At 50.6% G+C, this 24536-nt stretch overlaps 1 protein-coding gene across 2 annotated transcripts in view; it reads right to left on the bottom strand.

The window, feature by feature from the left end:
- ZBTB7C (zinc finger and BTB domain containing 7C) overlaps positions 1-24536 on the bottom strand; it is a 298223-nt gene that overhangs the window by 82329 nt on the left and 191358 nt on the right. The window contains exon 1 of one of the 2 annotated variants that reach the window (XM_081149871.1): positions 4482-4622. The exons of the other annotated variant lie outside the window; for it this stretch is intronic. The gene's annotated coding sequence lies outside the window, so the exon portion shown is untranslated. Of the gene's footprint in view, positions 1-4481; positions 4623-24536 lie in introns of those variants that run through there. 2 annotated transcript variants of the gene reach the window in all.

The raw sequence follows: 24536 nt of genomic DNA, 5'->3' as shown, positions 1-24536 counted from the left end.
TCAAGTTCATTTCTGTGCTCTCATTTAGAAGGGTCACGTGTACATTTGTTTCTGGTTTGTGTCTAATTTGAAAAAGCCAACATAGATCATTTATTCTATTATTAGGCATTTTTCCAGTTCGGAGTCTTGGTGTTGCCCTGCTCTATTTGCTCAGGGGATGGACTCACTTCTTGACTAATGCAGAACAACCCTCCCCAGGTTCCTGCCTGGGGAGGGGCAGGCTTTGGTCATGCCAGCTTTCCTATTCTGCATCCTAGGCAGCCCCGAGCTGAGCAGGGGCACCACTGGGGAAGATCTACCCGGAGGGGAAGCTTCCTCCTCACTGGCCGGCCTCCTGCGTGGTGGAGAGGTGCAAGGGGGACAGGGAGAGAAGGCCCACTCTGGCTGGTCCCTTTCCAAGCAAGGCCCAGATGGAGGGGGCCTCACAGATGGAATAAAAGGAAGTATGAGAGAGGAGAATACGCAGTCCTCTTTTTCTCAACAAAGACTCAAGAGGTACAGAGGGAAAGTTAAATTATGCTGCAATTTTGCTCCGCTGGAGATAAACTTTCCCTTCAAAGGAACTACCCACCTCATTCCATCATAGTCTCAGTATTCAAATTTATTAAGCAATGACATAAAGAATGCATTGTATAAAGGGCCTGTTTCATTACCCCATTCCCTGAGCTTTTTTTTTTTGCTAAGTCATGAGAAGTCCAGCAAGTTAAAAATCAAAACAAAAACTAACAAGCGCGTGCACACACAGGCAAACTCACTCAAAGATGGAAAAAAATCCTTCGTGGAAGTTACTATGAGGCGGGTGGCTCCAGAAAGGAAAAACACAATCTCTGACTAATATGAAGGAGACTCCAAACTGCTCTTGGCAATAATCTCTCAGCCCCAGATCCTCCTCCCTCTATTCATCTCCGCAGTTCCCAGCCGCAGGAAAACAAACTGAACGGCTCTCCTCCTGGCCCAAGCTGGAGGGCTGCGCCGCTGAGCCAGGCCTGAGCACACAAACATCCCCACGCAACGACACACCTGCGTCACTGCTGCAAACACGGGACGGCCCGGCGGCTGCTCACCGCTTGTATCGGGCCGATAATCTCAATATTGGGAGAAAAGTGCCTTTATTCTGCCACCATGACATCAACATGAAATAAGAAAGGATCTTGTGATTTTTTTTTTAAGGAAGAAGGAAAACCGTTCTCCGCGAAGGAGCTGGTGTCAGTTCTGAAGAAGGAAGGCCCCAGAGCATCACTCAGATGAGTTTAGCTTCAAGGCAAGATTTATCGGTGCACCTTCCACCAAAGTGAGTTAATTTTAGAGGTAGTTATCTTACACCTATTACACCACTCAAGATGGAAGGAGAGTTAAGAGTCCAAATGTCCTGGAATATTTATGGCTGTTCTGTCTCAAAGATCCCTCCGACACCACTTTATTAGGACAGATATGTCAGGTCAGCTGAAATGGAGACAGACAGGAGCATTGGGAAATGGCATTGTAAGTGGAGACATAAGCAAATGAGAAGTGTAGACGGCCTAGAGACCTGGGTTCTAGAACTGTCTTTGCTACCAAGTTTTGTGGATGTGGAAGAGCTTCCCCTACACTAGGATGAGGGGCTCAGCAAGTGGGGCAGGTCACCATGGCCACTGAGGAATGTAACTGATGCACTAGGAGGCTGATTCTCGGGGGGAGTCTCAGCCCAGCTGGCACTGCTCCACACAGGAGACCGTCCTCTTGGAGGCTGCCCAGCAGCTCTTGTCATCTCCAGCTAGGATGTGCTCGAACTAAAGGCCCATCTTGGAACCCACAATCAAAAACTGATAATCTGAACAGCAGGGGCTCCAACAGCTTCATGGACACCATGTGTACTTCACAGTGTCCCCTGGAGCCAGGGATGAGTCCTCCTGACTATAGCATGGGGACAGCTCACCATTCCAACTGCTCATCCCTCCTCTTCACCCAGGCCTCCTGTTGCTTCTCCTTCCTCATGGAAATCCTTTTGTAACACCTTCTCACATACGGTCTCATTTCATTCACTCTATCAATACCCATCGAAGAATGTACTATTACTATTACTATTCCCATTCACAGAGGCTAAGGATCAGGTCGGTCTTCTTACTGACCTATGCCCAGCATTTAGCATGGTGCCTGGAACCACACGTGAGACAATGCAATCATTGTCGAATAAATGATTGATTGAATGGAAAGAAACTGAGGTTCCAAAAGGTTAATATTCTGTGTAACACTTACACACTATTTTTTAAAAGATTTTTTTATTGATTTTTAGAGAGAGGAAGGGAGAGGGAGAGAGAAAGAGAGAAACAGCGATGAGGTGAGAGCAGAACATCAACAGGCTGTCCCCTGCAGGGCTCTCACTGGGGATGGAGCCTGCAATTCGGGCATGTACCCTGACTGGGAATAGAATCAGCAACCCTTCGGTGCACGAGACAGTGCCCAACCAACTAAGCCACACTGGCCAGGGCCTTACACACTGTTTTGTGTTGTGCTATAATTATACCAGAGTGTCTCCCCAACTATAAGATTCTAAAAGATGTATGGTATAATGGGTAGCTTTGATTCCTGGCTCTTTTACTAACTAGCTGGACAGCTTACTTAATTTACCCTTTGGGCCTCAGTTTCCTCATCTGCAAAGTGAGTCTAATGATTGTGGGTTAGAGGAGATAATGTATGCCAAGCCCAGTGTCTGTCTGGCTCAGGGTAGGTGGCCCCTGAATATCCCATCCCTTTCCTCCCTGCCTGCCTCCTCTCTGGTTTATCTCTCAGTACCGACACAGCAGGTTAAGCCTTGAGTTCTGCAACCCAAGCTGGTGGCCTCAGGGCCTGTGTGGCACTGGTGTCCCCTGGTCCTGTGTAAGGAGCACTGAACTTACCTGGCCCCCTGGACCACAACCCCTCATCTATAAACTGGAGATGATGATGTTGATGGCTGTCCTTGCATGGTCCTTAGTGTGATAGTTTGGGAGAGCTTAGGAAACAGTACCAAACACCATACTCTGAGAAATGGAGCACAGGCTGGCTAACCCCAGCATTATTTGGGGGAGAGTACATATCTTTTCCCTTTCAGTCCAGGCTGAACCTTAAGGGGGGAGGGTGGCACCAAAGTTACTTTCCCTTCCTGGAGATCTAGCCAAAGGAGCTTCCTGAACCCTTTTACTCCCCCAGGACTTAACTGGGTGAAGGAGTGAAGCTGAAACTTGAACCTGGCAGGGCCTTTGCCCTTCCTCTCCCTCCCTTCCCACAAAATCTTCTTTCAAATCTGGAGAAAACTGCCTGATTGTTTCAACCACCTCCTTTACATTTTTCAAAATTTTAAATTTAGCAAATATTGGAAGGGGTATGCCACTAGTGGGCCAATGAGTCTCGGGAATGGGGCTGCCTCTTGTGCAGAGTCCAGTACCAGGGGTTAAAAGAAAGAGGGCAGCTGTCCCCTGACCCCCGCTTACAGCCTACATTTGGACAACAGCAGCCAGAGAATGGGGACAACGGAGTCCCGATGCCCCTGAGCCCTCACTAAGGCTTAACCCAATGCCCTGCTCTGGGGTGCCAGGGGGTTCAAGCTCTTCCCAGAGTCCTTCCCAGACCAGCCCTGCAGCCGCTGAGCCCAACTGCAGGGAACCAGGCGCTCTGGATCGCCACGCGGGCTGGGGGGGGGGGGGCACGGAGCTGATCCCTGCCCCCCCCCCACTTCTACCCTCTGGCCGCCTCCGGAGTCAGAGCCCCGAGCTTGACTGGATCGCCAGGAGGGAGTTGTTACCGTCCACCCACAGCCAGGTTGGAGCAAAGGAAAGGGTCCCCCACCCAGCTCAGCCGGCGATTCAAACCCGGGACCGCCGCGCGACTCCCTCTGGCTGCTACCAATCCTCTTTAATTTCTGCCCCTGTCCGGACCTCGACTTGGGCCAGGAGTTGGCATAGCTTCTGCCCCCACTCCCCCCGCCCCCCCCCCGCCCTCCAAGTTTTGCATCTGACACTGGGGAGGACCAAGCTCTTTGGGGGGTGCGGGGGTAAATTAACAATGTGTATCCAGCATTACCTGCCGAGTGCCCCTCGCACTCCCCCACCCCCAGAGGCCCGCCCGGCGGGCCGGGGGCAACGAGAAGGCCAGAGAGTTGCTTTACGCACAGTTTCAGGCTCTCCCTCGCCTTTCGCTGGGGGTGAGCGGCCGCAACCCCTCGCAGCAGCGCGGGGCGCCGGCCCCGGGGTCCCCAGCGCGCCGGGCTCCAGCTCGGGCGCGGGGCTGAATTTCCTGCGGACGCCGCCCAGCGAGCGCCAGGGGCGGCCGCCGCCCGGCCAGAAGGTCCCGGTGCGGGGAGCGAACGCGGGCAGCGCCGAGTGCGGGCGCAGCGGCCGGGCGCTCTCGGGCTCCCCGGGACTCCCGCAGGGGCTCCCTCCCCGCCCCCTCCCCACGGCCCGGCCGCCCGGTCCCCCCCGGCCCCGATCACACCCCGCTCTCGGCCACGGCCGCCCAAGACCCACCTGGCCGCCCCGGGGACGCCGCGCTAGTGCCCGGGTCGCGTCCTGAGCGCCGCCGGGGTCCCGGGCTGCGAGTCCACGCGGCCGCGCTGCTCCGGGAGCCTGCTGCAGCCGGCGGGAGGTTGTCATTGATTCGTGCTGGGCGAGTTAAGCCATTCCAGGAGTGGTTTTCAGAAAGCACTCCCACCCCTCCCTCTAACCAGAAGTATTTGGCAGGCAGCCCCTTTCGTCCACCTGTACTGTTGGGCGCGGAGTAAGGACCAATTTCACCAGTCGGCTTTATGCCTCACTTTATAGCACGCAGATTAAGCTCTTTCTAAAGGTAAAGCTGAAATGAAAGCAGGAGTGGTGGAAGATCCACACCCCCGCCCCCCCCCAACCACACACATATCCAAACCACCCCTTTTCTTCTGGGTTCTCCGTTTATTTATTTTTTCTCTACTATTCACAGAATGCCTTACCACTTATCTCAAATCGGGCGGCTTTTTTTTTATGATTGTTTTACTCAATTCTGCTTGTCTTTTATTTTTAGAATCAATTTGATTTCCATTTGCCTGAAACCTGAGCCCAATAAAATGACTAGAATTATGTTTTCTCCTTAAAGGGTCGTGAGTGTAACTTAACCAATTCAAACACTGCACAAAAAATATCAAGTGGCAAATAAAATTTAAAAAAAGAGAAAAACAGGAGGTAAGCACAGAAAGGCAGCCTTCTCCAGCAGGGTTGCCCAGCCGGGCTTGTTCCAGGTGGAGCCCTGAGGCTCGAGGTGGGGGCCCCCTCTGACACTCCTTTCCCAACAAACACACAAATCATACAGGCTCTCATTTGCTTTGTCTTGGTTCTAAGACTGACTCAGAAATGCCAACCAGAGATCCAACAGTGCACATTTGAGGTGGGCCGACTGCCAATCGCAGAGACGTGTGGCCGGAGCACCCTCTCCCAAGCTGTCCCTTAAAACCCCCACACCCTTTTTGAAAACTGCCAGAGGACAGTCTCCAGCTGCTGTCAGTTCTCTTTCCACTGGAACGGACCTTCACCCAGGGGAAACCACCCTTAACTCCTTGGTACTTAGGCTGGCTGCTCTCAGAAATGGGGAAGGAGCCAGGGGGAGTTCTTCCCTGGTGACCAGCTGCCCCGTGTGCCACAATCAGCACAAACAGAATGAGAGGCCTGGCCTTCTGTGGCCTCTGCCACTCTTCCAGGGACAGACCATGAGCCTTAAAGCACCCCGAAGCCAATGATAAATCCCAAAGGTCCATGGAAGCCAAGGACTGGGCTCTGATTTGCAGACCCCAGGACAATGGTTTAGACTAAAATATCTTCTCCAACAAGTGCCCCTGTGCCCGAAATCCCAGTGTTAGTGATTCATTCTTTTGTGGGGCACGCCCTGCACTGAGTCTGTGCCAGGCAGGCAAAATTGCTTTAGTAAGGTGGGAAGAGCCTTTCTCTGTGTGATTCTAAAACTGCATACCCATAGCCTGGGGGGTGGGGATCTCCACAAGGGCCCAGACCCTCCTTGCTATGGTGGGAGGGCCATGAATGGCATTGTGAGAGGACAGACAGGCTTGCAGTCAGGGAGCGTAGGAAGGTGGGTGCTAAATCAGGGAATAAGGCACTGAAGGTCAAAAGGGGAGTAGCCTAATCGGAACAGGTGGACAGTTTCCAAAATCAGATGACTCCATAGCTTTTTATCAAAACTCACATACTCCTGGGACACCCAAGCCAAAGAATGAAAAGTCAAATCCTTTTGTTCACAAAGTCACTAATTAAATACCCAATCAAGCGTAACTCTGCACTCCACTCCCAGACCAGGTAGATAAAGGTGCCAGCACATGACCTGGATGGAATCAGTATCAATCCAGAAGAGTTTGCTGTGCACCGTAGGGGTTTGCCTCAGTGGCTTGGGTGGAGGTGAGTGGGGTGGGTACAGTGAGGTGCCACCCTCGGAGCCTCCTGTCTTGTGGGGAGATAAAAGCACAGGTGGCTGGTCAGTGTGGGGCAGGGTACACACTGAACTGTGCGGGGTCCATTAAGGAACAAGGCACTCGTTCTACAGAGCAGACAAGGAATCCAGAGCAGTCATGAAGACAGGGCTCATGGGGAGAGGGCTTCAGGAGGTGGGCTAGACAGGCCAGGAACTTTGTGCTGCTATGCCCAGGAGGGCATGTCAGGTTGGGGAGGAAAGGCTGGAGGAGGGGGCAGCTGGCTTGGTATAGAGGGTTCTGCCAGTAGATAAAGTATCAGGCTGGGGTCTAGAGGGTGAAACCAGTTTATGGATACAGCTTCCGCCTGAAAGGAGAGAGTGTGGGGCAAGAGGGAGGGAGGATTGGAACACCTTTTTCAAACCCGGTTGGAGCTGGATGTGGGCAGAGGGGATGGTGGAGGAGGGAGGCTGCAGGGAGGGGTGGGGGAGAGTTGCAGAGCCTAACCCCGCCTGCCCCCAGGCGGCCCCTCCTAGTGGGGCTCCAGCCCCTGAACCTGAAGGAGTTTCTGAGTAGGCCAGTGGGTGGTGCCAAGGCCGATGGTACTGCAGCCAAGAGCCTGGGGAGAGCTGGCCACTGTCCAGCCCACTGGCTGGGTCCCTCAGTGGACAGTGAATGTCATTCCTTCCTCCCCCTTAATCACTGTGTGTGTGTGCCTTAGTGAGACACACCCTCCAGAATGGATCTGGGCAAAAAGTGGGGAGCCCTGCCCCACCACCCCTCCAGCCTCACCTCGCTGTTCTTAGCCCCGCGCCAGCTGCCTCCTGGGAATAGGACCATAAAGGAGTCATAAAGGAGAGGCTCTCAAAGCCACCACAGAAAGGGCTCTGGGCAGGCCAGACTCTAGATCTGTTATTGTGCATTTCCTTTTGGGATGTATTCCCTTTCTAGGCCCTCTTTGGCCTGCTCCCTCTTACATACCCTCCTCTGCTTCCCCCTCCTTCCCTCCCCACCCCCCTCCCGGGTCAGGTCAGTCAGAGCACTGGGAAACAGGCTGGCTTACAAGCGCCTGGCTTTTCACATCTGCCTCCAAACCCACAACTCACTCTTGTTCCAGGGAAGATGAAAGCTCCCACTGCAACCGCCAAGCCGGGCTCAGAAGCTGAACAGAAGCACAGTGAGCGAATCTGCTACTGCCTTCACCTGAAGCCTTAGTGGCCCCTGGGCATGAGTTGTGACATAGGCACACAGATGGCTTCTGTAGGAGCACATGTACACACCCAGGACGTCTGTATGCACCTGTATCAAGAGGTGGATGCAGAGATGACCGTGCCACTCAGAAATAGCAATAACTAATATCTACTGCGCATCTACCCCTCGCTTAATCTTTGCAACCACCCCATGAGGTAGATTCTCCTAGTTCCTCTTTTTGCTGATGAAGAAACAGACTCAAAGAGGTCTTATCACTTGTTCAAGGTTACATGGCCTAATAAATCGTAAAAGTGGACATGACACCTGGCTCTTTAGGACTCTGGTGCCCAAAGGCTGGGCCCAGGGTTCAGCTCTGGTTCTTGGTCTAGTTTCTATAATTGATTCTCTAAGAAGCAGTCTACTTTGCCGAAGTGTGCCTCAGTTTCTCCACCTGCTAAACAGGCAAGGTAATGATCCTTACTGAACTGAGAGGCTATTATTAGCCAGGAGGAGGCTGAGATGGAGGTTGGACTTTGGTAAAGGGCTCAAGCAAGTTGTCCCTAGAGAATGCACACAGGACTGGGCTTGAGTGTTACTCAAGCCGGAAACTCAGAGTCACCCTCGCTGCCTCCCTCTCCTTCCCACCCCACACCCAGCCCCAGCCAATCCATCCATCTGTAAGACTATCTCCAAAATAGATCTCCCATCCACCCTCTTCCTGCCACCTCCTCCACCACTGCCCTAGGCTGAGCCACCACCCCCATTCACCTTGACTTCTGAAGGGAACTCCTAACTGGTCCCCCTGCTCACATTCCTATCCTGCTCCTTGAGCCCAGAGCCACAGGGCAGCTCAAGTAATAGCCTTAAAATGTGCATTTGGTTGTGTCACAGGGCACTTAAAATGCAACCTAAACTGTCCTGCTTCGCTCTGCACACGCACCCCTGCCTCCCACCCCCAACCTCCAATCACTGGCAGGCCTTCCTGAGTTCCTTTTCCTTCCAGTTGTGGGACTTGGCATGTGTGAATTCATTCTCCCCCAAGTCTTGCAGAAATGCAACTTCTGCAGAGAGGCCTTCCTTGACCACCACACATAATTTAGAAAGCTTCCCTCACCCCCTTACCTATTTCAGACCCTCATGCAACTTTTATTTAACTACATGCTTACATTGAATTATTTTTGACGCCCCCCCTCCCCCACTAGAATGGAGGCTGCTTGTGAGCAGGGACTTAGTATGTCTTTTTCACTGTGTGTACCTGGTATACAGTAGGCCCCTGGCAAATCGTGCAGGACAAAGGTTTGCTGAGAGAACCCCAGATCTGGGACATAGGAAGGATGGATCTAGTCTTGCTTCTCTCTGCACATGCACCCCTAATGCTAGTGAGCTGTGTGTCCTTGGGGATGTCCCATGCCCTCCCAGATCCTCAGCTTTACCCTCTGGAAATGGGGACAATGGAGGGGATGACCAACAGCCTTGCCAGGTCTGATGCTCTGCAGTCAGGGTGGCCTTCGTTCTCCAAGAACTTGCAGGTGCCACTCAACAAACAGGAAGAGGATCCTGGCCATAATGCACGTGATGTGGCTTTGAGAAGGCTTCTGTTGCTGGCATTGCTGACTTGTTAGAAAAACTAGCTTGTGAGAACTGAGGCATTCTCAGGGCTGTAACCAGCCCCACAGCACCTGCTGCTGCCCCAGCGTGAGGACTGAGACTTGTCCAGAGAAAGCAGTTCCTACGTGGGACAAAACTAGGGAAACACCAAGTCAGGGATGAATTCATTTGGAGATTTCCATGCCAACAGCCAGCTTCCTCAGCCCAGCAGGTCTGAGGGCCTGACCTCCTATGCTGTCAACTTCTGTTCCCTCAGTGCCTTAGTGGCATTCTAAACCTGTTATCCTAGGTGACCTGCATGACAACCAAGATAGGACTAAGAAGGGATTTTCCCCCCCACTTTGCAGATCAGGAAACTGAGACCAAGATTATAAAGTGCGTGAGTGGCAGGATGGAGACCTTTGAAATTAAGGATGGAAAATTGTAGTGAGATTAATTCTTTCAAAATGTTTTATATATGGATATGTAATTTTAAGAGTATTAATATATATGAAATGTATTTGAAAAATATGTATATGAACTTCTTCCATCTTAGAGGAAGTTTGTGACACAGAGAGGAGAGGGTCATTCATAATGTCACCACACTGGACAGGCTAATAGCTGTAGCATCATAGCAGTTTAGGGCGGCTGGTCTCAGCCTCAGTGTCTCTCTTTTCTCTTTCTCTGTCTCACTGGAGTGAACAGTCCACACTGCATTGGACAGTTTTCATCTGACATCCCACTGTCCACTTCTTAGGTGCTCAACAAATGTTTAATTTAACTTTGAGAAAAACTGAGAGAAAACTGGAACAAGAAGAAGAGGTGGCACTTCGGGGACACACCAACCTTTTCCTTTGTGGCCCTCTAGCTTCCAAGCACTCACTATTCTGAAATCTTCTGTTTGTACTATTGTTTCAGGGGACCTTTCTGTAACCATGAGGCTCTGTCACTCTGATTCACAGATCAGATTTCACTGAAATGTATTAAAATGCAGATCGGAAATAACTTAATGCTGTTTAGCACAGACAGCAGAAGAGGTACCAATTGAGTCTAAGAAAGGTGTTAACAGTCCTTTATATGGTGGCAAAGGTTATCCAGATCTGCTGGTGGCCAATGCTCCACACATTACTGCCACTGTATTTTAGGGGGGCAGACCCAGTCCTCTGGAACCCACTGGCAGTTTGCCAAATGCTTAGATCAAACTCCTCCGTTTCTTCAAGAGGTGATCCAGAGAAGCCCAGTCCTGTGGCCGGCTGGCCTCTGGCTGCCTGTCCTGTGGGAGCTGGAGGGTGAGGGTGAGGCCCAGAGGGGAGGCCCTGATATTCAAGCCTCCTCCCCCTTCTCAGGTGTGCAGGGAGACCAGCTGGAGCTTGTCCTGACCTCGGAGGGAGGTGCTGGCTAAGCAGAGGGAGCACGGATTGTTCGTGGGGGAAGTGAGGGGAAAGTACCCTGCCTGACTGGGCTGTGGGAAGGGCTGGCTGCACAATAGACAGGGTGAGCGAGCAGGGTCCCAGCCCTCTGCTCACAGCCTAAGGGCCCTGTGGCTGCCAGGGCCTCACCTTCCTCCCAGATTATATTGGGTGGCACAGTCAGGCACCCACAGTGGGAGAAGGGAGGGTGCCAAGAGCTTCAGCTAGACCTGGCTGGGGCTCTGGGTGACTGGGCCTGTCACCACCAGAGCAGGCTGGGAGCCTGGGGGAGGGACAAGGCTCAGTCAGGATCTGACCAAGGGGGCGGGGCAATGGCTGGGAAGGGGTGTCACTACGAGCCCGAGGAGGCAGTTCTATCTTTCCTTTCTTCCTATCCTCCTTTCTCCCTCCTTCCCTTCCCTTCATAGGTATGTATTGATTGCCTTTATGTGCCCCCCGCCCCCACTACTCTAGGCCTTAGCTATAAAGTGGTAAATACAATGACATCTCTTGGCCCTCAAGGAGCTGACCTTCTAGCAGAGGAAAGACAATAAACAGATAACCATCTTCCATGAAGTCATATGGATGAGGCCAAGTCACTGTCCCATATAGAGTGAGGACATGGGATTGAGGGTGGGGAAGTGACTCGCCCAAGGTCACACTACCATGGGGTACTATCTACCTGACTCCTTGCCCAGTGTTCCCAGAGCTGTCCCTCTTTCTTAGCATAGTCACCTAGACTTACTTGCAAAGCAAGGGGAGGGTTTAACTCTGTGCCTCTAGAAAAACTTTTTTAAAAGGGGACATTTATACACAGAAAACAAAACAAAAAAACCCCACAAAAGAAAAACAAACAACAAAAAAACAACAACTAAGAACTTCAACCTAGACAAACAACTAGCTCGCCTAATATTAAATGACACTTGCAAGATGGGACCCTGTGGGTCTAGGTAGGCTGGGAGCTGAGGTCTAGGCTATCCTAGCTGCAAACTCTGGCCTTGACCCAACTTCCCTCCGGTAAATATTTAAATATTGTGAAAGTTGGCCTATCCCTCCTGAGTCCCTGTGAATGTGTGAGGGCCCCATTACCCTATCAGGTTATTGGGATCTTTGGGGCATAACAAATACTTCCTGAGTGCCCAGTTGTCCTCTGACTGGCGTTTGACATCTCCCTGGTGACAGTGATGGGGACGATGAGGACAGGGCTCTGTGTGTGTGTATGCATGCAGGCGTACTCATGGGTGTCCTGTGTGAGGAGGACTGGTGAGTAGAAGAGTGGAAGATGGGCTGGGTGGCTGATTGCTAACTGGGGAGGGTGTGGGTATAGCAGTTTCTCTAGTGGAGAAAGCAGCAAACAGGGCTCTGATACCCTCCAGAAAAGTGCCTGCTTTAACAGGCTCCAGTGACTTCCAGCAGAGGTTGGCCTTACCGCTAGTACTGGTCAGCGTGCCATTGCTGGAGGTACTGAGTATGGCTAGGCCAATCCACAGCCCTTTTCCAGGGCTAGACAAACCAGCCAGACTGGACAGTCAGCACAGTGATCTTCACCATATGGTGAGGGTGGCAGGGACCTTCTCATTGAAGCTGGCATTTTCCGTAAGTTCAAAGTCAAGCTTGTAGGGTGGACAGGGGAACAGGACAGAATTGAATGGCCATAATGAAGATTACAACAAGGGACTTGGCCTCCTACAAGGACCACGTCAAAGAAAAGACTCACTGTTAACCCCCAAGGACAAGAAAATAATCATAATTATCATAGCTGCAAGAGTTGTGCTAAGAGCCTCACATGCATAATTTCTTTTAATTCTCAACCGTCTGACAAGTCAATTCATCATCATCTCCTTTTACAGAAGGGCAGCTCAGAGCCAGGACTTGAACTCAGGTCACACCGACCACCTCTAAAAGCCCATTTCAATCCTGGGGAACTGCATAAGGCAGTTCAGAGTATCTTTGGACTTCAAATAAAATGGGAGAAACCAGGGTGAGACAGAAGGTAAGACCTGTTCATCGTAACAGTGGTAGAACAGGTAGACCAGGCCCTTGTTGGAGGCTGAAGATGCAGCTTGGGGCATCTCAAAGCAGAGACTAAATAGCCATCTGTCCGGCACAGTCACAGTTCGCAGGCTCACCTAGCAGCGAGTTCCAGGACAAATATAATGTAGAAGTCTTGATAAAGACTTTACCATTCACTGGTGAAGAGGAAAGGTGCAGCAGCCTGGATTGCGTGCTGTATGGGCAGATGGGGCGCAACGGTTGAAGCGTGGTGATGGCTCGCAGTATAGATTTCTAATCCTCTGCTAGAATCTCTTAGAAAGATGGTTACAATGCAAGTTCCTGGGCCCCACCTCAGGCCCACTCAATTAGAATCGGAACCCCAAATTTCCATGTTCACAGACTTGCTGGGGGTTTCATGCTGGCGAGGCAGAAGCAGTGGTCACTGGTGGTTGGTTGGTTTGGCCTTGCTGGTTAGGGGGCCCTGGCTGAGAGTCTGGGCTGTGAAGAGCCACTGGTGTTGACCTAGGTCCTTCAGGTGTGTGGTGGGGGTGGGTGGGGAGCAGGAGGAGTTTTTCCAGCTGCTGGATTGCACCTTAAGCAGGGTCTCTGCATCAATCATTTAAAAAAAGAGAGATTATATAAACTTTTATATATAAACTTTTAGGAAGAGAGGAAGGGAGAGGGAGAAAGAGAGAAAAATATTGATGTAAGAGAAACATCAATTGGCTGCCTCCTGCCCCACTCCCTACAGAGGATCAAGCCCGCAACCTGGGCATGTACCCCGACTGGGAATCAAACCAGCAACCTTTTGGCACACGGGAAGACGCCCAACCAACTGAGCCACATTGGCCAGGGCTGCATCCACCATTTTTAATAGCTGCATAGAATGCCACCGAGTGGACACACCATTACACATGTAACCACTACTGATTTGTGGACACTTAGGGCTTTTCTATGTCATGGGTAATGTTGAGGTGAACATCCTTATGCATACTTCCCTTATATTTTGGATTATTGCCTTTGATTAGATTCTCAGAAGAGAGATGAAAGGGGTATGTACTTTTTCATGGCTCCTAAAATATAGTGCAAAATTGCATTTTCCAAAAGGGCTGCACATTTGGGCTGACACCTGCAATGCTCAAGAGTGTAAATTTTACTACAGTGCTGCCAGCATTTCCACTCCTCATTTTAAAGATAAGAAAATTGAGGCTGGACTGTTGATTAACCTGTGATCTGTCCAAGGTTACACACTTAGTCAATGCCACAGCTGGGACATGAAACCAGGGATTTCTGATTCACCGGCCAAGGTGTTCTGCTGCTGCTGGCTTCCTCAACCTCAGCCAGGCAGGAGGGAAGAATTACACCTGGTGCATCGTTCCCTCTCTGTCCCGCTCTCCCTGCCAGCTCTGACTTCAGCCACACCAGGAGCTCACGTTTCAGTGCTTTCATTGTTTTTCTGCCTCTACAACCTGGGCCTCTCCATTTCTGCTCAAGCTCCACATTCTCTGTGAACCTGCTCACTCAGAGGAGGTCATTACTACTTGAACTTCAGCTTAGATGTAGGTAAGTGGGTAGGAAAGCAGTGGGACAAAGGCAAGGCTACAGCCAAAGGGAGGAGGGACCAAGGCTAGCCAGACTAGCCAGAGCAGTGGGTGCCCCATGAGGGAAGATACAGGGGAAGGTGGTTGGGGCCTGGCATGCCATCCTAGGGAGTTCATATAGAAGGACCCTTGAACGCATGCCTCACCAGCCATCTGCTGCTACTGGGACACACATTTCCATAGAGAAGCTGGGCTCCGGCTTTAGCAGGGTCCTTAACAGAGTGTCTCTGTGGGCTCAGAGGACACTTAAGCCCCCAGATAAACCATATGTAAAGTTGTATGAGTACGTGAGCCTGTTCCTTTTTCTGGAGAGACAGCCCACGTGTTCATCAGATTTTCAAAAAAGTTTCTGACGTGCCCCCCCGCCCCACCAGGAATTCAAAAATTAAATTCAGCCTGGCTGGCTTAGCTCAGTGGTTGGGTGTTGACCTGTGATCCAGGAGATTGGGGCTCGATTCCCGGTCAGGGCACATGCCCAGGTTGTGGGCTCCATCCCCAGTGGGGGACATGCAGGAAGCAGCCAATCAGTGACTCTCTCATCATTGATGTTTCTATCTCTCTCTCTCCCTCTCCCTTTCTCTCTCTGAAATCAATAAAGATATATTTTTTAAAAAATAAAATAAAATTCAGATGAAAAGTAGAAGTCAACTAGAAATATCAATTGCTTCTCATATTATTTCAGATTCAGATTAAGGTGAAGCATAAGTCTTTGATTAAAATTGGTGGCCCTTTTAATTTCCCTTCTCTCTTGGGTTTTGACCTTGATTTTGGAAACTCTAGAGCCTGGAAGGCATGCAGTGCAGGAGGCAGGAGGGTCAGTCAGCCCCTAGGAAGGTGAGGTAGACAGGGTCACATCTGTGGCTCAGGGTCATGATTGCGAAAACCTGAAGGGGAGGACTGTGCAAGTCTTGTCAAACCCAGAGGCCAAAGCTGGGTGCAGAGTCTGAGAAGCCTTTGGAGCAGAAAATGCAGCCCACATTTCAAGTAAGCAAGCAGAGGTCAAATTCAGTCATGTCAGTGCCAAACGTGTGGCCTTGCTACCTGGGCTCCTAACAAGCAGGCATGACCAGGGGTCAGAGGTCCATCTGAATAGCCAAGAGGTCAGTCAAGGCAGGAGAAAACAGTCAGGGGTGGATCCCAGGCTCTGGTGGGGGTTAGAGGAGCCCCTCAAGAATGAGCCAGTGAGCCTTAGGGACACCCTGGCAAGGGAGATACCCTTTTGGGATGGTGTTTCACACTCAGAGTCTTGGGTCTGTTCTCTGGGGCAAGATGAGGACTGAGCTTGACCAGGGAGAGTGGAACCTCCAGGAAACCGTGGCTAGTGACTGTCCCAGACGCCAAGGCAACCCCACAGCTGCCTCTCTTCCACAGTGTCTCCCAAATCTACCCTGTTTGGTTCTTAGAGGTTTCCCTCTCCTGACTTTATAGTCCCCTTGGGTCTAGTTATTTCCTTTCATTTCAGAAAATAAAACTTTTATGTTTCTTGATCTTGAAAGTAGTATACACACATTGGAGAAACGTTATGTGTTTATGATTCTATTATAAAGGCAGCTCTTTTATCCGGTTTTCCTCACTGGCTATTTTATGGTGAGCATTTTTCCTTGATGAACTCGCCCTGTGTCCCCTAACCTTGCACTTCTTGCCACCTCATTTCAAGTCTTACCTGCCAGTGTGTCTGGCTGGCTCTGTGTACTCAGATTAAGCAAGATACTCTCTGAGCCACATTGTCACTTCTAAATGCTCAAATCCTGGTTTCTTTATGTAAATTGCTTAAACAACCTAAAGAAGTTTGCATAACAGAAAGCCAGAGAAACCCTCACTAGACAGTGCCAGCCATCAGCCAGGGCTGCCTCTCAGGGTCACCAAACAGGGAGAGAGCTGATACAAAACTGCATTTTTTATTAGCGGTCCTCTACCCTATATTCTCATTTGTTCCATATGGTCTCATGCAGGTGAGAAACTAGAAAACCAAATATGTTAGAATTGTGCATAAAACAAGAGCAAAGAGGCCCCCAAGTGACACAAGCCCTGGGGAATGAGTGTTAGAGCGTGTGTTCTGTGACTTCTTTTGATGGTACAAAATTTTTCTCTTGGGTTCTTGGCTGTGTCCTAAATAGAGGAAGTAGGCAAATAAATGTTTCCCTGTACCTCTAATATTCTTTTACTATGGTACGTGGGCTTTATTTCTTGAAATTTTCAAAGATTTCTTTCTCAATGCTGTGACATTTGTGTGGTGTGGTCATCTTGGTGGGAGAAGGGGATGCTTCCAGGTTCCAGGTTTGGCTGCTCTGCCCAGGCCGAGAACCACTAGTTTAGGGCAAACAGAGCTGTACTAGAAAAACCAGATTTCTATTATTTATTTATTTTTTGTTAATCCTCACCTGAGGATATTTTTCCATTGATTTTTAGAGAGAGAGGAAGGGAGGTAGGGAAGGGAAGAGGGAGGAAGAGAGAGAGAGACATCAGTGCGAGAGAGACACATGGATCGGTTGCCTCCTGCACACTCCCCAACCTACCAGGGCAGGGGATCGACCTGCAACCCAGGTACCTGTCCTTGACCAGGAACCAAACCTGAGACCCTTCATTGCATGGGCTGCTCTAACCACTTAGAACACAGTCTGGGCCAAAAAAACAGATTTTTAGATCTTACTTTATCTTAAATGGAGCTGTGTGTCTAACAGGGTTGGAAACAGAAGTATATTCAGACCACCAGAGCTGCAATGCTACCCAGAGCCCCTACAAACCTACACCCTCACTTTACCCCTAAGGAAATAGAAGTAGGGTGTGTCCCAGGTTACAAAAGGAGCTATTGGCCAATCTGCAAATATCTCCTCCACAGGAGACCTTATGAAATGATTACCAACAACATCCTGTGTAGGAATGTGTGCATTTATAACCCATCTTATTCAAGAAGGATTTGAACTACCTTATGAATGTGCCTATGATGCAAGATATACATACATAAAAAATAAGAAAGAAAAATGAGGCTAGAGAAAAGTAAGAGAGAAGACGGAGTCAGGCTTAAGGTCAGCACCCAAAACGGACACTGGAAAAAGCTATTGCCTACTCCAACATGGCTAAAGATTTGGTATCAAGATGCCCAGCAGTCAAGAGTAGGACTAAAGACACTAATCCCATGGAGCTCTGCTTTCTTCTTCTCTAGGATTTGGTACTTCCCTCTCCAGGCGTCAGTTTTCCAGTCTGTCAAATGGGCCAATCTTGCCTTGTAGGATCTTTGTGAGGATCAAGTTAAATCTAGTATGTAAAAGAAAGCACTAAAAAAGTACAGGGCACATAAGGTTTACCATTGTATTGTCTTGCGATCTCCTTGTAATGAATTAAACACTACCAGTTTTCCATTGGCTGTGCAGCCACCAGGTTTAAGTTGGTCAAAGCGAATTCTATATGCATGCTTAAGAACACTGTCCACACACTGGATGAAAAGAAGCCTTGCACCATTTTCTGAGCCGAAATCACACCCATTTCTACCATCACACCTTTCCCCTTTTCTTGCTTTAACAGGGAAAATTAAGGTACCTAGGAGCAGCAGGGAATAAAAAATTCTAATGTAAAGTTTAAGTATCCCCTAGAAAATTTCTGTTCTCTGCCATGGGAATGAGGTTAGGTAATGGAGAGGAGAGGGCAGGGCTGGGGAAGGGCACAGGGGACCCTTCAGGGTTCTCCCCAGCTGCAGTTTGGCAGGCACTGGCCCTCTGTGTCACTCAGAGGGTGTCCTCAGCCTTAGGTGTTGGGGGTGGAATGATGCATCTTCTGAACACAGGCCTGGAGTTTCAGGAAGCTTAACTAGTGGTCTGAAATGGACATGCTATGATTGCAAAGGGAAGGGAGGGGCAAAGAAGCCACCAAATCTGGGTGAGGGGAGCTTTGGGGGCCTCAGCGGCTTCCCCTATGTGACTTTTGCTGTACTCACCAAGAACTTTCCAATAAAAAAGGGGCATTAATAGCAAGAGGGAATCTTAAGTATCAATCATAATAATAGAAATATCATTTAAATAACACCTAGACAATATGTTTGGTTTTGGGTTGAACATGGGAAGGTCACTATGGGCAAAAGGGGTCCAGTATTCTCCTTGGGAAATCACTGGTCTCACAAGGCCATTGCTGCCAAAAGCCCCTGATCTGAAAGTGAGGTGGGGGGTGGGGGAGAGGTGACAAGTAAGCAGTGGGATGAATCAACCTCAGACAGTGATAGGATCCAGCCCTCCTGTCTGTAGAGCCCTTCATAGTTCTCAAAGTTACTATACGGGAGGTTAATATAGGGTTAATATTATTATCCCCATTTTATAGATGAGGAAACTGACACTGGGCTGGTTAAATTATTTGTCAAAATGGCAAGAATCTGGTTGTCTTAGCAGAAAGGCAGCCTGGAATCAGGGCTGAGAGCATAGACTCTGAAGCCAGATTCTGTATCCCGGCTCTGCCCTCACTTGCTGTGTGACCTTAGGCAGGTCTTTAGCCTTTCTCTGCTTCAGTTTCCTCATCTGTAAAAGTTATTGGCATACACATATTACCTGAGCCAATATTTGTAAGGTGCTCAGAACAGTTCCTGACACATATAAAGTGCCACACAAACATGTTAAACACATAAACTCCCAGCTCACAGCCCTCCTCTGCAGCCCCCAAACCAAAACCGACCAACGGCAGGAGCCCAAGTACCGTGCTCCATCCTGGGGGAGAAATGCTAATCCCACTCACTGTGAGTCAGAGGGGCCACTTGGGGTGGAGAGAGGGGCTAGAGCCACAGGGGAGGTGGGGAGTGGGCACCTGGCAACCTTCCCCAGCGCGTTGGGGACAGTGCCACTTCCTCTTCCTTCAAGGCCTTTGCCAAGGAAGAACACACAGGCTAGACAGGCCAGTGCCAAGCAGGATCGAGATGGTATCTGGGCCGGATGAGCTGACAAATTCAATATGTCCAGGTTCCACCAGGGGCAAATCCCAGCTCCAGCTCTGGCCTTCTTCCTCCTCGTCTTCCTCCTCCTCCCCTTGGCTTTGGTGGTTCTGTTTTAGGTGCTGCCAAGGGCACCCATCAGAAATGACGGGTGGTTTGCCTTTGGGGAGGGCTGCAGAAGTGTCATGCAAACAAGCCCTGGCTGGCTTCCTCCTAATGCTGGCCCCAACAGGCTAGAGGATGACCATGGGCCTGAACAGTGTTTCCCCACGGCCAGGGCCCATCGCTTAGGAGCAGGGTGCGTAGTGCGAGGCAGGCGTCCTGCTTCCAGCCCGGGCTCTGCAGCGAAGGGGCTGCATGTCTTTGGGCAAGTACTACTTCCCTCCAGGTCCTCACCGTACTCCTCAGTAAAATGAGGGTCTTGGGAGGCAGAGGGGGGTAATGAACTTGAAAGGCCCCTTTCAACTCTCCCATCTGTGAGATTGGAGGAAGTGTTCTGGAGCCAGAGCTGCAGAATTCTGAATGGCTGTGGTGCACCTGCCTTCTCCTGGCTCCAAGGCCCTTTCCTGGCAGTGGGGAGGGGTGTTTGTTCATTCAACAAACACATGGAGCAAGTGCCCCCATGTCCCTTGCCTTGCCCTGGTGGGAAGAGAAGAGGGTAGGCTCCAAAGGCAGAGAATGGCAAGGAGAGGCCAAGGGGAAGAGTGTCAGGCAGCCTTCTCCACCTCACCTCCTGGGTATCAGAATGCTGTATGGAGGGAGCAGCAGACCAGGAACCCCTGTCACCTTGTGCACATCCTTTCCCTCTCATGGGCCAGTCTCCTCATCTGAAAAGTGCCTGGACTAGACTTGCTGATCTTGCCCTCAGTTCCTGCATTTTATTTGTTATTTGAAGTTTATTACTCACAAAGCATTGGGGAATGCAGAGAGATTCAAATCCACTTCTTCCCTCAAGGAGTTCAACCCATGTCCTTACCATTGCTTAACCAATTAATTCACTTATTGAGCATCTACTATATGCCAGGCCCAGCCATATCAGAAGCATCTGGAAGGGCAGGGGCCATGGCCTGTCCTTTTTTTTTTTCTGTCTTATCCCCCTTGTCCTAACACATAAAATAGCTGCACATGTGGTGTTTAAGGGCATGAACCCTAGAGACAAGCTGCCTTGGTGTGAATCCTGGCAGCCTTGCAAGTAGCAGCCTCACTGTTGTCTTGTCTGTAAAATGGGATAATAATAATTCCTACCCCATAGGGTTCTCATGAGAATTCAAAAAACCAATGTTTATAGAACACTTAGCACAGGGCCTGGCACACAGGAAATGCCCCAAAATGTCTGTAAATAAAATGCTTACCAAGATGAATGGAGCTGACCTGCTTCTGATCAAAATTTGTCATGATAAGAAAGTCTCATGCATGCACCTTCCTTCCTACTCTAAATCATGTGTGCACTGTTAATTTATTCATCGGGCTCTATGTTCACAGACAGTGCAAAGGTGACCTTTACTACAGCAAAGCTCAACTATCCTAAATTCCCAATCAGTAAGATCCAAGTTCATGAGCTTCTATGATAATCAAAAGTAATTTTTTAATCATTCATTTCAGCCTATTTCCTCTCCTAATACTTTATTAAAACTGATCATAGGAGCCTGACTAACTTGAATTTCTCCCATTTTAGCTCTTCCAGCCCCAGGTGCATAGCTGTGCTCATGAACAGCCCAGGTCCAGCAGGCAGGACCCCAGAGCCCTGGGCAGCCCAGAGCCAGCCACAGGGGCCTCTAGCCCTGAAGTTCTGGTCTCCTAACACAATGCCTGGCAGGGCCCCAGGATGACAAGAGCCCCTGCAGGAACAGACATGCCTCAGTCTTTTGCAACCTGCTCTATATTGGCTGAGGCAATGAATGGAAAAGAGTCCCAGCATTAATCACTCTGACCTGCAGTTGCCAATTTGGCTTAGACCTACCTCCAGACCAACAGTCTCCTTGGGCACAATGACTGGGCTTGAAGTGACCAAAGCTGATGCCAGGCTCCAAATGATGGTTACTGCTGGCCAGAGAAACACTTCACTAGTACACTCAGTGGGAAGGGACTAGATTTCAAATCCTGTGGGCGTGGGAGGGGGTGGGGGGGAGTGTCTCACTTCTCCCAAATGATATATTTCTCCAGTTTCCCCATTTAGGGCTATTCACATCACCAATATTTACTGAGCATCTACTCTGTACCAGGCAGGTGCAAAGCTAGGTCCTAACACAGAGCTACCCTAAAATTAAAGCACACTGGAAAGAGAGCTAGGAGGTGGGTTAGAGTTCCAGCTCCATTACTAACAAGTTGTATGACTGTGGGCAGGTCACTTCCCTCTCTGGGTCTCAAAGGCCTCAGTCTATAAAACCCAGCACTGGGCTGATGATATTTGTGGTCCAGTTCTGTTAGAGATCCTTGTTATTTAATCTATTAGGTAAGAGCCATGATGTGTAGATAGTGGCAATCTTGATCAAAGAGCTCCAAGCTTGTAAAAGATACAAGTTCAGCAACCCATGAAGTTCCCCATTGCCACAGGGAGGGTTTCTGGTTTGCCACCTGGAAATATAAGAACTCTAGGGGATGATGGAGAAGTTGAATTGGCCACAGGGGGAGAGACAGAGGGGCAGGGCACTGGAGGCTCTAAGGGGGACTGTGGTGGCCTTCTGGATGTGATCTCAAGTATCCCTGAAATGCTTTTCTAGCCCCCAAAATCCTCTCCCCCAATCTGGTGCCCTGCCTTTGGAATTCCACATTTGAGAGCAACTACTTGGGAGGTGTGTGTTGTAGTGGGAGGGGGGGGGATTACTCCATTGCAGGAATCTCTGTGCAAAAACGCAGACACCCAGGAGAAGGGTGAGGTTCTTACCCTGCTAAGGTTGCCTGGATCTTCCCTCCCTGCCAGCAGGGGCCTGACAGCTTGTGGGCACTGGGCTCCAAAGACTCAGGAGAAAGGGGGTGCTGAAAGGCCTTTAGGGGCGTTATGGGGGAGGGAGGGCCTCGGGGGCTGATTTACTAAGCTCCTTCACTAAGCCCCAGAGGGCCTCGGGGGAAAGGGGGTGGGCGGATGCGGGGAAAGAGAAAGGGAGGGTACGCACAGGATTTGAATTCTCCATGAGGGGCGGGAGTGGGAGAGCAGAGGGCAAGAGCTTGGTGCCTCCCTTTGGCTAACCTATGCAACACTGGAGCCAACAGGGGGAGGGGAGGGGAGGGGAGGGGAGGGGAGGGGAGGGGAGGGGAGGGGAGGGGAGGGGAGGGGAGGGGAGGGGAGGGGAGGGGAGGGGAGGGGAGGGGAGGGGAGGGGAGGGGAGGGGAGGGGAGGGAAAGGAAGGCAAGTCAGGAGAGAGGGTGGGGCCGGAATGAGGAGGGGGGAACAGTAAAACCAACGGGGCGGATGAACAAAAAATTCCCGAGGGTGGTGAGGTAGAGGGTGCTGGGCAGCACCCCAGTTTGCTGGGCCCACGCCCCTTGAGTTGCCCGGCCGGTTCAGACTGGTTCGCCCCCCCCCCCCCCCCCCCCCGGCCTGGGTCCCGAGAAAGCAGAATTAGGAACGTGATGTAACCACAGCCTCTCCGCTCCGGCCACAAGCGCAGCCCCTCCCCCCTGCGCCCCTCCCCAGTCCAGCCGGGCGCCCCGCCCTGGTTCTCGCCCTCGCCCACCCGCTCCCTCTCTTAGGCGTCCCACACCCTCTCCTCCAGCCGAGCCCTCGCCCTCCTCTGGGGCACCCGGGTCCCCACCCCCCTTCCTCCCGCTCCCTCCCGGTGGCCCAGCCTTTCTCCCGGCCTCTCCCCCGCATTCTCACACTGCCCCAGCCCGACCTCCTCACCCCGCCTCCCCGGAGGCCGCGGCGCCTCCCCCGCGGGTCCTTAATGCGAAGGGGGGCTGGCGGGCCCCGCGGGAGCTGCCCTGACCCGGGAGAGGGGCTGAGAGCTGGGGAGCGGGGAGGGGGCTGAGGGCCACGAGGGAGAACGCAGCGCCCGACCCGGCCCTACCGCCCCATCCCCCCCGCCCCCAGGCAGGGCTTCCCGACGGGGCCCGGCTTGGGCCAGGCAGGCAGCTCCAAGCTGCAGCTATCAGCTGGGTGGCGGGCAGTGCCAGCTGCCGGCGTCCCTGAAGCGCAGACACCACCCTCGCCACCCCCAGACCTCCTTTCCTGACAGCAGCACCTTCTACCTGGGACCTAGAGCCACGGAGAGCCAAAGGCAGGGACTTCAATTCACTTTGAGATCTTGTTACAACAGGGAGGCTAGTGGCCGGGCGTCACCGTCAGGCTAGACCAAAGCCCAGCTCACTTATTTTCTGGGTGACCTTAGGCAAGTCACTTCTCTATGCCTCGGTAGTTGCATCTGTAAAGTGGAGGTCATAAAGTACCTACCTTACAGCATGCTGTAAATTTTGTTACCTGGCACATAGTTGCTTCATTAATAATATTAATAAATTAATATCAATTATATTGCTTATTTGTATTAATTACATATTATATAGAATTATTTATATAATTACTTATAATTATTTATATAATTAATTATATATTATCTAAATAATAAATAGTAACATATTATCTAAATTAATATATTATCTAAATTATTTGTATAACATTAATATATTAATTATAATTAATTAATATACATTAAATATGTTATTTTCTCTGGGGAGTGTTTGCTGTTTGGCAAATATAGTGTAATCTGCCACTAAAGATCTGTTAAGCACCTCTTATGTATAAGGGAGGCCACTTGGTGTGGTGTAAGAGTCTTGGGAGTGAGATATGGGTTTGAATCCCACCCTGTCACTTAGCAGCTGTGTGACCTTGAAAAGAATTATCTCTCTTTTCTGAATCATAGTCGCCTCCATAGTAAAACAGTGACAGCAATGCCCACTTTGCAGAGCCAGTGCAGGCATTAAATGAGACAATGCAAGGTGAGTGTCCAGGACAGTTCTCAGCACATACTCGGTGCCTCTCAGTGAATGGGAGGCACGGAGAAAGTGAAGAGAATTGGGATGGAGAGGACAGAGTTCTGCTACGTGGGAGTTCTAGAGAGATAAGATGTATATGCAAAAACAATCACCAACTCAAGGGGATCAAAGCTCAGTTCCAAATTGGAGGTCAGAAGAAGGGTGTGTGTGTGGGGGGATGCCCTTGGCATCTATAAGAATGAATAAACTGCTAATGGTGATTTTCAGGCGTTGATGGGGGGGGGGGGTGTTTCTGAATCCCCCCCCCCAACCCTCTCCCGCCAGGATCAAGGGGGCAGCCACCGGGCTTGAGAGGGTATGTAGGTGCTCCGGAATGACTGATGTAAGCATCTACTTTACTGGGGAGGCCCCAAAGTAAGTTTGGCTATCTCTCTTCCATCCTGACAAAAGAAAAAGGAATGAAAAGGACAGTTGCAAAGTGAGGCCTGAGTGAAGTCACCACTCTTTGTAATGGC

Source organism: Miniopterus schreibersii (genome assembly GCF_964146895.1).
Source record: "Miniopterus schreibersii genome assembly, chromosome: 10".
Taxonomy (NCBI): domain Eukaryota; kingdom Metazoa; phylum Chordata; class Mammalia; order Chiroptera; family Miniopteridae; genus Miniopterus; species Miniopterus schreibersii.
This window is presented reverse-complemented; position numbering and strand designations above follow the sequence as displayed.